The 16,979-nt window shown below is 41.8% G+C and overlaps 1 pseudogene; it reads left to right on the top strand.

The window, feature by feature from the left end:
• The first annotated feature begins 2,655 nt into the window (after positions 1 to 2,655).
• Positions 2,656 to 2,773, top strand: LOC124725225 (annotated as a pseudogene).
• The last annotated feature ends 14,206 nt before the right edge of the window (positions 2,774 to 16,979 follow it).

Here is a 16,979-nt window from a genome sequence, read left to right as displayed (position 1 = left end):
TGTGCAAGTCTTTTCATCTCTGAATAAATAGTGCAGTCTACAATACAATCACTTCAGCTAGCTTGCTGTGGTGAAGCCCTCTATAGATTTTTCACTCTTCCACCCCTACACTTCCCTCTATTACCATATTCACGACTCCTTGATGCACAGTATGTGTAATATCAACCGTCTCCTTCTCTTAGTCAAGTTGTGCCGTAAATTTCTTTTTTCAATCAGTTCAATTCAGTACAGTTATATTTGATACCCGATCTACCCAAATAATCATCAGTATTCTCTTGCACCATCACATTTCTAAAGCTTCCATTCTCTTCTTATCTTAGCTGTTCATCGTCCAAGTTTCATTTCGTTATGAGGCTACACTCCTCACAAATTCCTCCAGAGAAAACTTCCTAAGAATTAAATTTATAATTAATGTTGTTGTTGTGGTCTTCAGCCGAGAGACTGGTTTGATGCAGCTCTCCATGTTACTCTATCCTGTGCAAGGTTCTTCATCTCCCAGTACTTACTGCAACCTACATCCTTCTGAATCTGTTTAGTGGATTCATCTCTTGGTTTCCCTCTACGATTTTTACCCTCCACGCTGCCCTCCAATACTAAACTGGTGATCCCTTGGTGCCTCAGAATATGCCCTACCAACCGATCCCTCCTTCTAGTCAAGATGCGCCACAAATTTCTCTTCTCTCCAATTCCATATTAAAAAAATTCTTTTCTTGCTATTGCCAGTCTGGATTTTACATTCTCTATACTTCGGCCTTCATCAGTTATTTTTCTGCCCAAAATAGCAGAACTCTGCTACTAGTTTAAATGTCCCATTTCCTGATCTATTTCCATCAACATCATTTTATTAATTCGACTATATTCTATTATCCTTCTTTAAATTTTGTGGATATTCATCTTACAAGCTCTTTTCAAGACGCTATCTATTCCGTTCAAATGATCTTCCCAGTTCGTCACCGCCTGTTTGTCACCAGCAAACCTTAAAATATTTATTTCTTCTTCCTCAAATTAAATTCCCTTTAAAAGTGTCTGCTTGATTTCCTTTACTATTTGCTGAATGTACAGATTGAACAACACATTAGCGATAGGCTGAAACTCTGCCTGATTCTCTTCTCAACGACTGCTTCCCCTTCATGTTCTTCGACTCCTATAACTACAGTCCGGTGAATGTTGCATACAGCGAAAGAGCTACGAGAACTTGTTCAATAGAGGAGATACGTTTCACACTAGCAAAGATGAACAAGTGCTCATAATTCCTCAGGTATGAATTTAGGGCCCATGTTTACTGGACATTTTTCCTTGTCTGGTCCACACTATCACCTTTGAAAGTTGCCTACACTACATTCTTAGCAGCAACAGTACCGGTACATTTATTCCACTGTCAGAGGTATCAGAATGATTTTATGCTTGTAGCTTTCAACTCGTTCGTTTCCAAACCAGGGACCCTTACCCCAGATTCATACATTTATCCGTCGCCGTCATCCTTGAAGGGTTTGTAACATCATCACGGAACCATCTGTATCACAAACATTTACAGGTGCCAGCACCTGTAACTTTGTCGCTCTGTAGCGTCGTTGGATGACATTTCTGCACTGGGGTTCCTGTGTAAAACTTGATGTACGAAGTCCCCTCTACGACCTCTAGAAATGTGTAACATAAACTGTGATACACACTGTACATCTTAATGTACCCTTTCATCATTTTGAAAGTGCAATGGTTTCACATATGTAAAATCACCTTCCATTATGACTGTTTACCTAACTGTGTATATTATTAAGAATTAAAATTTTAATTAATTTTACACAACACAGTAACATAGAATGTGATTATAACCTCGCAACAGCGGTCAGAACATTTTCACCTCAAAAACAAGTAACGTTCATCTACAATTGGTTAACGAACAACCACTGTCTGAACCCGAAAATGTATAAATTATACTAGACACCACTCGTGCAGCCTCTTCTTGAAATTTTCCTGGTGCCTAAATACAAGCCCAGAATTCATTAGCCCTCATAATTTGTTGTAAGAGGATCTTTCTGGAAATTAAGAACACGTGTTCTTCTGTATTTGTCACTATATATCAATTCCACTGGGGCTTATTTTAGAAAATGCCCACCATAGATTGCTGAAAGATCTATGTACGAATACAAGAATAAGTATTAGTCACAAGAACTGTCTTGGTGAGACAGAACAAGAATTATAAACCATAAACAACGTAGAGAGTTTCTGCGTAGTAGTTCGAGAAAGCAGTGCGGTCGCTCAGCACTTACCGCTAATATCTGTAATGTATTCCTAAGTGGAGTATTACTGTCCCGTATTGATACCAAGGCATGTATGTAAATAAAGATGTCCCCTTTCTGACAGCACAAGATAATAGCAACCACTCCCGCTGTCTTTGTTATCTGGTCTGGGATACATATTATTGAGAAAACGACTCGCCACGTGCGATTTCAAGACAGACCTTAAAGAAACAAGGAAAAGTTAAACTTGCTCATTTCACGGCGAAGCTTGCTTGCGAAATTAAAATCACAATGAAAATGCAATCAAGCTTTGCGATCATGTTCGACAGTATTCCTGGGTTTCTCATCTTTCCCCATATGAAAGGACGTCCAGCATTTTCGAACATAACCTCTTTAGTGTCCAGCTTTTATGGTGTGAGGCAACGGCCTTGCCGCAGTGGATACACCGGTTCCCGTCAGATCACCGCAGTTAAGCGCTGTCGGACGTGGCCGGCACTTGAATGGGTGACCATCCAGGCCGCCATGCGCTGTTGCCCTTTTTCGGGGTGCACTCAGCCCCGTGATGCCAATTGAAGAGCTACTCGACCGGATAGTAGCGGCTCCGGTCAAAGAAAACCATCATAACGACCGGGAGAGCGATGTGCTGGCTGACCACACGCCCCTCCTATCCACATCCTCATCTGAGGATGACACGGCGGTCGGATGGTGCCGATGTGCGACTTGTGGCCTGACGACGGAGTTCCTTTTTTATGGTGTTAGGAGGCATAACGTTACTGACTTTCAAGTATTTGAACACAGTACACTCAACATTCAGCATTATTGTGACATCATACTCCTTCCTCATGTGCGTCTTTCGAGGAGTGCATTTGGCACTGATATTTTTATGGATTACAATGCGCGACCGCACAGATGGGGGAGTCCTTGGTACGAGGGAACATTCTGCGAATGGACTGACCTGCCCGTTCAGTCAATTTCAATCCCATTGAGAACCTGTGGTGCGCGTTGAGAATACATGTTGAAGCACGTCCGTCTAAACCAACGACCATTCAGCAGTTGTCAGCCACGCTGATGGGGAAATGGAACGCCCTATCATAAGAACTTCTTACTAACCTTGTGATCAGCGTGGGAGCACGTTGCAGAGCACGTATTGCCGCCCTTGGTGAGCACATACCCATTAAGAATCACGTCCCGCAATTTGTAATGTCCAGAGGACCATCATGAATCGCTGTGACTTCAATGTTGTCATAATCTTTGAACAGAAGTGTCATTTCTGTTCGTCTCATTTTGTATGTCTTTCAGTTACCTTCTGTTCTATACTACAACAGTTTTTTCAGCACCATGTGATCAGAAGTATCCGGACACCATGCTGAAAATAGCTTACAAGTTCGTGGCGCCCTCTATCGATAGTGTTGGAATTAATATTGTTAGCCCACCCCTTGCCTTGATGACAGCTTCCACTCTCCCAGGTATTCGTTCAGTCAGGTGCTCGGAAGGTTTCTTGAGGAATGGTAGCCCATTCTTCACGTAGTCCTGCACTCAGGAGAGGTATCGATGTCGGTCGATGGGTCCTGGCACGAAGTCAGCGTTCCAAAACATCCCAAAGGTGTTCTATAGGTTCAGGTGAGGACTCTGTGCAGCCTAGTCCATTACAGGGATATTATCGTCGTGTAATCACTCCACCACAGGTCGAGTATTATGAACAAGTGCTCCATCGTGTTGAAAGATACAATCGCCCATCCCCGAATTGCTATTTAACAGTGGGGAGCAAGAAGGTGCTTAAAACATCACAGCCTGTGCTGTGATAGTGCCACACAAAACAACAAGGGGAGCAAGCCCCCTTCATGAAAAACACGACCACACCATAACACCACCGCCTCCGAATTTTACTGTTGGCACTACACACGCTGGCAGATGACGTTCACCGGGCATTCGCCATACCCACACGGCCACGCCCTACCATCGGATCGCTGCATTGTGTACCGTGATTTGTCACTTCACACAACGCTTTTCCACTGTTAAATCGTCCAATGTTTACGCCTCTTACACCAGGCGAGGCGTCGTTTGGCATTTACCGGTGTCATGTGTGGCTTATGAGCAGTCGCTCGACCATGAAATCCAAATTTTCTCACCTCCCGCGTAACTGTCATAGTACTTGCAGTGGATCCTGATGCAGTTTGGAATTCCTGTGTGATGGTCTGGATAGATGTCTGCCTATTACACATTACGACTCTCTTCAGCTGTCGGAGGCCTCCGTCTGTCAACAGACAAGGTCGGCCTGAACGCTTTTGTGCTGTACGTGTACCTTCACGTTTCCTCTTCACTATCACATAGGAAACAGTGGACCTATGGATGTTCTAAGTCCGTGAGTTCCACGGAGCGCCCCATTCTGCTCTCTCACGATGTCTAATGACTACTGATGTGGCTGATATGGAGTACCTGGCAGCAGGTGGCAGCACAGTGCACCTAATATGGAAAACGTACGTTTTTGGGTGGTTACGGACACTTTTGATCGCACGATGTATCTATGATCCAAGATTCATCGAGTTAAGTTACTTGGCAGTGACACACAATGCTAAGGTTTTGCACATATTTTTCATACCGTTTTCGCACAAAATGAAATATACCTTTGCGTAATATTCATATTGCTTTGCATAGTTTACGGAAGTTCTTATTAAATGCGTAGCACATGGATCGAAGAACTGGTTTTGAATTTTTTTTACACATTGTTGGTCGAATTTGTTCTCTCACTAAACAAGGACGTGTACTTTGATATTCTGCGGGTGCAGTGGTTTCTAGTCGCTGCAAGATTTATTTATTTATTACATATTGATTAAGTGAAAATATGGCACGCCTAACGCAATCAACACACTTAACTCGACCAAGTTAAATATTATACGCAATATATAACGATGTCGACAAGTACTACTTTCGTTCTCTGAAAATATAGATATCTCAAGTGAATGGGGATAATTATACTTTCACATCACTTCAAGTAGATGAATGGATACGCTCTCTCGCAAAAACTGCTCCGACCATGCCTCAACTGCGCTCGTCCATACTGTCATTAAGTGTGTACTGTAAGACGTAGGTCCTTACGTAACATACGACGGCGCCGTGGTGTTGAGGCGGACAACCTGTGCGTTGTCCAGTATCTATGAGCGGATGCGGCTGTTCCTGCATGCTGATGCTCTCGCTGGTCTTGTTACGCGTCATAACCTGCGGCCAACCTGCTATCAAATATCAAACAGTCGTAAAGAAATCCTCACGTTACCTTAGAGCTACATTAGGTGCTCATCTTCTTCTTTCGTTTCATGTCTATATAAACGGAAAACATCATCAACATATCGTCCCATTTAATTAACATTCAATATCTCGAAATTAATTTAACATATTCCAGCATGCCCTTTAATCTATGGAAAGTACTGCATATCCTTTATGTAGGAAAATCTTAAAAATTATGACTTCCAAAGATAACATTATGACAAAGAAGATTAATGATTTACATTCGTCGTAAGAACTCTCCTTGATTTCTGCGTCGTGAAGCAGCTCGAATTTTAAATTTTACAGTCAGAAATAAATGCAAATAAATTCCTTCTAACCAGTTTTTCTTATTCTGCTAACGACTTTGTTTTTAATTTTCGTTTTCTGTCTCGAAAAATACTAGTATCCGCATCAGCTCAGTAGTAGAGGCAGTAACTATCGAATGCCTAAATGTTAATCACGTAGTCATCATTGGACTAATGGCGTTGTGTTCTAGTTTGTTTAACGATTTTTAAATCAATTTGTTTACTGATCTGTGAGCTATCGTAAGTGTCTGTATCACTGATAACATCGACTCCTTAAGGAGTGCTTATGTTAGGAAGGAGATAGAAAAATTCATGGAGTCACTTCTGTTCATACTGCAGTCACAAGTGAGTGTTTAGTTATCGAGCAGTTCCTCGGTTTAGGAGATAATATGAGAATAAAACTCTTACGGAATTAATTCGAAATAATATCGCTAATGCAAATATCTTGGCTTTAGCTGTATTAGGGATAGATATACTACCTATTAGGGGCATGAAAATTTCGAAGTCGGATTTCCTGCTTGTCGCGAGCCGTCACCTGAATAGCTTCGGCTATCCGTGCACGCTTCCTATACCGATCCAAACTTCTATACATTATGCTGGACATCCGTGTACCATAGTTCCCATATGAGGGCTAATTTTGATCCGGCACATTTTATAGCAATTGTTAATAGCATCTACATGTTCCTAGAATTTCGTCGTGACTAAATTAACGTTGCGACTGCTTTAAAACACGTTATTTTTTTCATTAACGTCGTTGGTATAGATCGGTACAATACGAGACGTAGCGCCGAGCCTTGCGGGATCGCAGATACTGCACTCCTAATCTCACTAACATTGCTGCCTCATCTCGAAGAGAAATGTGTCTCGTTCAGGAACCAACCAGTCATGCCGTGTCGTGGAATGTCTAGCTGGAGCAGTCTGCTAGTCAAGCAACCGTACTTGTAGGGATCTTTTCGATCGCGAGAAAGTCTGCTCAGGAAATTTAAGTGCTTCACCTCACCCTACATACTACACGCACTCAGTCTGTTGCACGGATTATGCTATGGTGCTATGGACGTGAGGATAATTTTTCAGGAGTAGAGTTGTAGAACTAGCATATGCTGTCCATGGGCTATCATACAAATGCGAGGAGTCGAAGGTTGGTTCGAGTCCTCGCTCGGGCTTGAGTGTGTGTGTGTTGTCCTTAGCGTAAGTTAAAGTCAGATTAACTAGTGTGTAAGCCTAGGGACCGATACCTCAGCAGTTTGATTCCTGGATGATCCTAACCACATTACCCATACGTTAGGTGTGTTGCATACCTATCGGGCGTTACTGCATTGCGGTCGCATTGTTTACACATAGGATCAGTGTCTTACTAGATTCCCCTCTAAACCGGGAGTGATGGACCGTCTAGAAACTGAGTGAGCTTATATATAGGGCCACCTAACCTATGGAACATAGTAAGCGACCAACGTTCGTCAGCATGCGTCATCGATTTCAACTATAATACAAGCACAACCGAAAACAACACAGTAGCTAAGTGTGGGTACTGCGGAACAATACGTGCATCATAATGCATGGGCTACTCGTCTACGAGATAACCTCCAGAAATATAGACTCTGTCCATATTATAGCAACCGTGAGGCTCAGGAACCTTTACACAGATCAGGAAGAATTTCGAGGACCACTTCGGAAACAACTAATGGAACGTCGATGGCTACTATATCTGCAACCTCGTCAGACGGGCAATCTCGTCTCTCGAACGCCACATCATTTTTCATTGGGCACTCCTGCAAGAATTTCTGACAGACTTAAGTAAAGTGATCACTAGAGCTGTCTATGCTTCAGGAACACCGTTATTGATATAGAGAGCCAAAAGTGGTGGAAAACTTCCCATTTAATTCGTTCTGGCTTCGAGACACCTAACCACCATACTGTGGGTACCACGTTGCTGAATATCAACGTGTTCACGCTGTTGTCACAGAAAAGATTAAACGTTCAAATGCTCTAGCTGATAAATGTAAACATTTGTCTGCATACCAAGTGATTAATATCATTATCACAACACCATAACCAATTTTCTTAAAGGCTATTCGTCCTTTCCAGAATGAAATTTTCACTCTACAGCGGAGTGTGCGCTGTATGAAACTTCCTGGCAGATTAAAACTGTGTGCCCGACCGAGACTCGAACTCGGGACCTTCGCCTTTCGCGGGCAAGTGCTCTACCAACTGAGCTACCGAAGCACGACTCACGGCCGGTACTCACAGCTTTACTTCTGCCAGTATTCGTCCTTTGACTGCAGAGAAACAGCACAATTACGGATATGAATTACACAACGGAATAACACGGAACAATGTAAGATTCCAATTACGTGCTAAACAAAGAAACAAACAAACAAAAAGAGAATTCGTCGACTCCCAGTTTCTTACACATTCAGTTACGTTTCTTTCCCTACCAATTCCACGAGTACTACACGTAGTCCTACCATTTATATACTGTAAGAAAACTACTGAATCGTAGTTTTTGTAGAGCGAAACTCTACTCAGCTGTGATTATAGTGCTGTCATCAAGGAACTAGGTGTAGGCTCGTGTGAATGGCATCTCAGGATCGTCCGGAGGAAGCTCGGAATTGATATCTTGGGTAGGAAATTAGAACAGTCCTTCCTATTTTTAAAGTTATGTTATCGGGCAGTATTATGGACCCTGCTGTATTTAGGTTTTCAGAATCGTTTTATTCCTCTATTTATCAATTTCTTGGCGTCAGATTCCAACATCAGTTACTTGTTTCTTTCGAAAGGTATGCTCTGATGAGCTAACACGCAACACCAAACCTTGACTACAAGAGACTCTTCTTTTTTCCCTTAGAGAAAGGGAAGACGATCGTAAAGACTGCAGTAAGTGAGCAAGTCTACACAAAAAAGACGTAGAAACATTAATCACTGAACGCTGGAATAAAAACATGTACTCCTTGTCCATCCACGTTCCCGACGACGAAGATTTATGTCTGAATTCTTTTCTTTCAGGTTTGATAATGGTATTTCTCACTTCTCTGTCGGAATACCGCGAAAAGAAAGTAATGTTTCTTTCTAGAGGTTTCTCCCAAAGATCTCAGACTGATGGATCGATGCTTCCAATCCCTTTGTCTGAGCAAAAAGACTACTTACAAGTTCGGTGTAGGTCCAGATTTCGGCGCACAATGCAGACTTCTGGCTGGCTCCGATTACATAAAGAATAAACACTGTGAAATACTGTCGTCCGTGAATACAGACTGTAACGCCGGAAATGCATATCCTCCTATTTCCATCTATTGTACTATTATTTTTTTCCTTGTTTTGTTACCACAAGATATGACATTTCTGTCTCTTTATATATTGTAATTGCTTTACTGTTTGTATATATATTTATGCATTTATGTCGATGTATAATTGGTTTGTTTCGTAAATATTATTTGTATTTTTACGCTGGGTCTTGCCTAGGGAAAACTGCTATCGAACGATTACATCGATAGGTCGTGTGAAGACTCAAAGTGTGTAGGATCTTTGATAGTGTTAACTCTGCCGCGTGAAGCGCGGGCAGAACAGTAAGAGTCTGGCGGGAGTAGCGAGTGGAGCAGGTGTCGTGTGACGCTCCCGCGAGTTGCCGCGCTTTCGGGGTTTGGCAGCAAGTAATTGCGCTCGACTCGCGATGATAGTTTCTGACATGGTGTCGCGGACGGGAAGCATTAGCTGGCGCACATCAAGAGCCCGTTTCGCCTGGTGACCGTGTCGAGAAGAAGGCGCGCCAACATCCAGCTTCTGCAACAGCGACGGCCGACAATGAGTGACTGTCGCCACCTCCTCGATCGACGGCTTCAAACCTTCAATCAACCAACAAGGAAGACTAAAAGCACGTAAAGTTTCAGAACTGTATGGCAGACCTCAGCTTTTCAAATTGTTCCATTTGCCTCGCAAAATTACAGCAACTTAGCATGAACCTTTGTTGCTCATTGTCCCAATTGCATTGCCAAGCAGGGTCCCTTCCTTTTCCGAAATGAACCCGAGTGTCGTTGAAATTCAAACGCCAGCATTAAAATAATATAATTAGATTTCACTGCTTTAATTTCAAAGTTCAGTAGCTGGCTACAATATTTAGGTTACACGAGCACAAATTTAGAGTGCGAGTTTTGTTAGCATATTTTAGCTTACCTGTGACTGCAGCTCAGCTTGGTACGTACTAAATTTTACTATTGTTAATAGTTCAGAATCATTTAATTCAAGTTCAAAGTTAAATCTCTTGTTTCTAAATTGCGTAGAGTCAAGTTGCTTTTGAAATGATTGTTGAGGTAGTCCAAGACTAACCGTATTTTACTGGATTTCGATGTGCTTCAGAAAGAAAGCTCACTATTAACTTCAGTCACTAAATTAACTTTCGATTTTCCGGTTTTATTAATTCTTTTGCTAAATTAAGTCAGAGTGTAGCGAAATTTATTACTTCTGACAAACTTTCAGTTTTCACACTACACGTGTCAACCTTCAGTTGCTACGCTTCTAGTGTTAATTATATGTGTAATAACCTTTCTTTTTCAGTTACTATAGTAATTGTCCTTAGGACTGGCGACCGTGATTTCCCCCAAATCTCAAATATCTAATTACCGCTAGTTAATTGTTAACGTAACGGCCGCACATTTACTTTCTTTATTATCTTTACCCCTTTTCAAAATTAATTTCCACCAGTTTCATTTGCATTTTTCCTTTCATTTAGATGTAACCCTTTCCTCCCTCTTTACCGATAGATTAACTTCGGTGACGATTGCTTTTCCCAAATTTCCATTAGGTACACGCGGTTTAATTTCTCACTGTCATTAAGGTCGATAAGTGAGGGGGGAGGTTACACGTGGCGACCGTGACAGGACAATCTTCAAATAGTAATTGTCCTTAGGACTGGCGACCGTGATTTCCCCCAAATCTCAAATATCTAATTACCGCTAGTTAATTGTTAACGTAACGGCCGCACATTTACTTTCTTTATTATCTTTACCCTGGACACGAATTTTGCATTGTGCAAATCTCGTAACAAAGTACTGGTTACGAAATGGTCGATACGTCAGCGAGAATATTCGTGTGAGGAATCCTAATTAGAGTTGAGATTTGGCAGTTATATTGAAAATTATTAAAATGAGTGAAGGCAACAATTACCAAAATTTGGTAGACTTAGATACGGAACAATCGGTCGAACAGTGGGAAACGCGCACCGCGGTACCCATTGTTCAGGGACAGGCGGCTAGCATGAAAGACGCGACCGCCGAAACGCAACAAAGAGCAGAAATGGAATTCCACACTTTAGAAAATGTTTCGGAGTCGGAAGTGAAAACCAAATCTGAATCCCTTGATGACGAATACGGGGGGACAATTAAAGAGGAAGCCGCTACGGAAGTAAAACCGGTAGTTTCCGGGAATTTAACTGATTTATTGAACGTTTTGATTAACGAAATCAAGAGTCAATCGGTCAAGCAAGAAGCTCAGTCTGAAAAATTTGAACGGATGCTAGACAATCAGAACAAAGCTATTAATGTTGTTAACAACAATGTTGGAGTTGTTAATACAAAAGTTGATAAAATCAAAGAAGATATTGTTGTAATTAATACCGAAATCGGTAATCTTAAACAGGAAATGATAGGCGTTCAGGCGGAAATTGCGAGCATAAATACTCGTTTTGATTCCGAAATTAGCAGAATCGAGAAAAGTGTAGGAGAAGCAGTTGCTCCGATCATCGAGAATAAGGTGACGGAACAAATTCAATTAGTGAAAAAAGAGGATCAACAGAAGGTGGAAACTTTAAAGGCTTTAGTGTCCGAAGTAGACACTAAAGTGAGGGAGCAGGCTAATACCTGCGAAGAGAAAAAGAGGGAAGTGGAAACGCTTGCGACAACCACTTGCCAAGTAATTACGAGAGTGTCGGAATTAGAAAAGAAACTTGACGAAAAACAGAGCTATGTGCCAATCTGTGCACATAGTTCGGAATTGTTGACGAAAGAGGAGCGGTTCGACCCCTTGAAAAAAGGCGGTATACACGCGACGGATTTCATTAAGAATTGTGAAAGAGTTTTACCCAGATCATGGACTAATGAGAGAAAAATTAATGCGGTTATTGATGTGCTGGCTGGTGATGCCAAGCGTTGGGGCTTAAACCTCAACATTACGAACCTGGCTTTTGACGAGTTTAAAAATTTGTTTCTGGCTGAATACTGGTCAGAGCAAAAGCAGCAAAGTGTCTGGCGCGAATTTGTCGTATCGAGGCCTTTCGATGCGAATTCGCGCGGCTCGATGAAGGAGTTTTGTGAGGGCTGGATCCGCAAGTTGGAATATTTGCGTGATCGCCGCACGGAATCCGAAATAGTCTGGGAACTCTACAAGAAGCTTCCAGATGATACAAAACGCTACGTAGGAAGCAATTACAGGACAATCAATGATTTCCTGGAAAGAGTTGAGGACGAGGACAATTGGCGCAATAATCGCAACAGTGGTAGAGGCCGTGGTAACAACAACGGGTACCACAGCAACGATAACCATGGGAATAATGCATACCGCAACCATGGCAGCAATAACAATAATGGTTCGGACCGTAATAACAATCGGTACAATGCAAATAATAACAGGAATGACGGAAACCAGTATCATACTAACGTGATACGGGCTTCACAGAATAGTAATAACGCCAGAGGGTGTGATCAGCCGCCTCAGCAGCATCCGGGGACTGTATCTGCTGGGACGAGACAGGGAAACCATTAGCCGCGCCGGTGAGGGGCCGACCGGGCGTGGAGAAATTTTGGCGGCCCAATAACAGTAGAAAACTCAGGTGTCGTCGTTATGAAAATTCCGTATGGAATAATCAACGGCGGGAGAGTGTGCCAGTGTTAAGAGAAAAGAGTGCGCCCACAAGTAGTAGATCAGCTGTATACACGGCAGTAGAAAATACATTCACTGTCAGTGAGAACAATTTAAGTAGTGTTCCGGAAATCGATTATAAAGGGGCAGCTGTAATACCCACAGCGGAACTGGAGATTGAGTTTAAGAATGATTCGCAATTGTTGAGAGAAGATCAGATGTCGGATAAAACGTCCGTCATCGAGCGAGGAGATGCAGAGAGGGATGAGGTCTGGTTAAGGCAGTACGGTCGCTTATACGACGAACTAAGAGATTATAGGGGCCTGTACGGGAGAAGTATTTATGGAGAGCGCGGGCAGAATTTGCCGCGTCTCGTCCCACAGGAAGATAGTATTTGTAAAGTGTTGGAAAGTTCTGGCCCTAACCGGCAGACTTTACCAGAAATAGTTGATGTTAATGGGGAGCACGAGCAAGACTCGTCGTGTTTCGTCCCGCAGGAGTTAGATGTTGAAGTAGTAACGGAAAGTTCTGGCCCTAACCGGCAGACTTTACCGAAAGTTATAGTGGTAGAAGTAGCCGACCCATCCGACGCAAACCTCCAGTTTAAACATTGCGAGAGTATTAAGGAGAAAGATTACGAAAATTTTAGTGATAGCCGGAAACGATTGGTAGAAAAGCACGTAGATTACAGCGTGTATGAGGTTAGAGCTGACGTTATACCGTCAGACGATAGCAGTGTGGGTTACGCAGATCCAGAAGAAGTAATTTCAGATGCTACTGGGCACATTTCTCCAGGTAGATTGGCAGATGAGATCAATCTGACTAAAGAGGAATCAACGAAGGTGACAATTAGTGAATTGATAGCAATGCAACACTCACTAGTTGATGAGTTACAGGAAAAGGTTTCGGTATTGGAGGCGAAGCTACAGACTAAGCCTCAGGACAGACGTGTTGAAATTAAAACTGTATGTGAACACAGGCTGAAAAAGCCGCCAGATAAACCGGATTTAGGATCAAAGCCGGATGGTTTTTTATGGAATGACCTGGATATAGACGAGGATTTACTGTGGGAAAATAATGAAACAGTCGAGGACAAGTGTAGACAGATAGTAGTGTCTGTTAATATGCACGACCTACAACTAAACGTGTTGATTGACACCGGTGCAGAATTGAGTGCTGTATCTGGGAAAATATTTGAGTTACTGAAAGACAGACCTGGCATCGTAGTTATGCCAGTAACAGGAGTGAAAATTATCGGTGCTACTGGGAAGGCCAGTAAACCGGTCACAAAACAGATTTTTGTCAACTTCGAGATATGTGGGGCACGATTTGAACAAGAGTTTGTCGTCGTGCCAGACTTAACTACGGAAGTAAATATCGGGTTAGATTGGCTATTAAAGTACCGTGCAGTGATTAACTGCGAAAGCAAAACTTTGACATGTGTGTCACTAGATAAAACAATGGTAGTTGGTTTTGACGAGGCAGGAGACGGTGTGCATAGGCAATACCAGCCTATACACATTGTTAACTGGCCGGATGACATTGACGTAGGAATGAGTTTAAACTGCCGTAACATGACGAATTTCGGCATTGACAAAAGTGTAGAAAGTGAATTGGAAGAGATAATCAAATTCCCTCCACGGATTAACATTAGTATTGGTGTGAAAAAAGATCGTTTGCGAGAAGTAATGAAGCTTAAAGCCGATGCTCGCATACGTCGTCATGACGCTAAAGCGCGTTTTGCTAAGTCTGCGATCGGAGACTTAGTACTTGTAAAAGCTCATGAGAAATCGAGCGAGACAGACAATGAAATCTCTAAATTTAAGTTTGTTTATAATGGACCATATAAAGTCATTGGTATACCTCACACAAATGCTTATTGCTTAGAGTATCCAAGCTCTGGAAAGCTATTAGGTTGTAGACCTGAAATTGTACCAACCTAGGATTGATTAATACCACAGAATGGGTAATTTGTACAGTATGTAAATATAGAGTGTAAGATTTAAGGTTTGCTAGATTGCCATGCTTTTGACTGACCAAGAGGACATTAAAGAAGTTGTAATTAATAAGTAATTAATTTTGACTAAATGATTTAAGAGAGAGTGATTATTTATCAATTGAAAAATCCAAGCTGCTAATTTAAGTTTTCAGCTGAGTCACAGTAGATTAAGCAACGTAAATATGATTTTGTAACTAGCTGTAAGATTTCATGAATATGTGTTTTACTAGTCATTGCCGATGTCCTTAGACGCTGTTTTAAGTTTCAGGCTAGTACATGCGTGTGATGATGGACAGTGTTGAGTTATCCACTGTGATAGTATTAAGGGACTCCTTGAGATTACTCGGGAGTGAGTTTTTCCTAAAGAATTCAGTGAAACGGACGTTCTGGAAACGCCGTCACAAGGGCGAGTGAGATCAAGCGTGCCGCACACGCGGGCGCAACAATACTGGCGAGGCGAGCCGCTGTCGGCTCTTGTGCCGCTGTTGGCTCTTGTGCCGCTGTCGGCATTCTTTGTACTTGCGAGTACGAAAGGCGGAATAGTTTTTCTTCCCGGACAGCTGATGTGAAAGAATTCTGCTGTCAATATTTATGTTTTTTTCGATCTACTGAATATTATTTTCTTGTTTAGCGTTAAGTGGAATCTCATGACGAGATATTAATTATGAAAAGGTTATGTAAAAATGTGTATTCTATGTAATTAATTATTAATTTGCGTATTTTGATCTACCTGTTTTTATGACCATGTACTCTGATTAATTTTGCAAACAGTATTCCATTTCTCATAGTGTTACGAATTTTAATGATTTTGGAATAGCTAAACCATTTTCTATATCTTCAATGAATTTTAATATGTTGTCAACCTGTTTTATTTTGTGCAAGATGACAGAGTGGAATAAGATTAGGAGTGTCTCCACTCAATTATTATGGTCTAAAAATTGATTTATGGTTAATTAGACGAATGCAAAATTTTGTTGATGTTTTGAGCAAATGCATTTCCGCTGTTTCTTTTTTGGGACATTTTCTGAGTCTGTTTACGTTACACGAACATCCTCAGACAATGTGGGGCACGTGTAACGCCGGAAATGCATATCCTCCTATTTCCATCTATTGTACTATTATTTTTTTCCTTGTTTTGTTACCTCAAGATATGACATTTCTGTCTCTTTATATATTGTAATTGCTTTACTGTTTGTATATATATTTATGCATTTATGTCGATGTATAATTGGTTTGTTTCGTAAATATTATTTGTATTTTTACGCTGGGTCTTGCCTAGGGAAAACTGCTATCGAACGATTACATCGATAGGTCGTGTGAAGACTCAAAGTGTGTAGGATCTTTGGTAGTGTTAACTCTGCCGCGTGAAGCGCGGGCAGAACAGTAAGAGTCTGGCGGGAGTAGCGAGTGGAGCAGGTGTCGTGTGACGCTCCCGCGAGTTGCCGCGCTTTCGGGGTTTGGCAGCAAGTAATTGCGCTCGACTCGCGATGATAGTTTCTGACATGGTGTCGCGGACGGGAAGCATTAGCTGGCGCACATCAAGAGCCCGTTTCGCCTGGTGACCGTGTCGAGAAGAAGGCGCGCCAACATCCAGCTTCTGCAACAGCGACGGCCGACAATGAGTGACTGTCGCCACCTCCTCGATCGACGGCTTCAAACCTTCAATCAACCAACAAGGAAGACTAAAAGCACGTAAAGTTTCAGAACTGTATGGCAGACCTCAGCTTTTCAAATTGTTCCATTTGCCTCGCAAAATTACAGCAACTTAGCATGAACCTTTGTTGCTCATTGTCCCAATTGCATTGCCAAGCAGGGTCCCTTCCTTTTCCGAAATGAACCCGAGTGTCGTTGAAATTCAAACGCCAGCATTAAAATAATATAATTAGATTTCACTGCTTTAATTTCAAAGTTCAGTAGCTGGCTACAATATTTAGGTTACACGAGCACAAATTTAGAGTGCGAGTTTTGTTAGCATATTTTAGCTTACCTGTGACTGCAGCTCAGCTTGGTACGTACTAAATTTTACTATTGTTAATAGTTCAGAATCATTTAATTCAAGTTCAAAGTTAAATCTCTTGTTTCTAAATTGCGTAGAGTCAAGTTGCTTTTGAAATGATTGTTGAGGTAGTCCAAGACTAACCGTATTTTACTGGATTTCGATGTGCTTCAGAAAGAAAGCTCACTATTAACTTCAGTCACTAAATTAACTTTCGATTTTCCGGTTTTATTAATTCTTTTGCTAAATTAAGTCAGAGTGTAGCGAAATTTATTACTTCTGACAAACTTTCAGTTTTCACACTACACGTGTCAACCTTCAGTTGCTACGCTTCTAGT

Source organism: Schistocerca piceifrons, chromosome 1 (genome assembly GCF_021461385.2).
Source record: "Schistocerca piceifrons isolate TAMUIC-IGC-003096 chromosome 1, iqSchPice1.1, whole genome shotgun sequence".
NCBI classification, from domain to species: domain Eukaryota; kingdom Metazoa; phylum Arthropoda; class Insecta; order Orthoptera; family Acrididae; genus Schistocerca; species Schistocerca piceifrons.
This window is presented reverse-complemented; position numbering and strand designations above follow the sequence as displayed.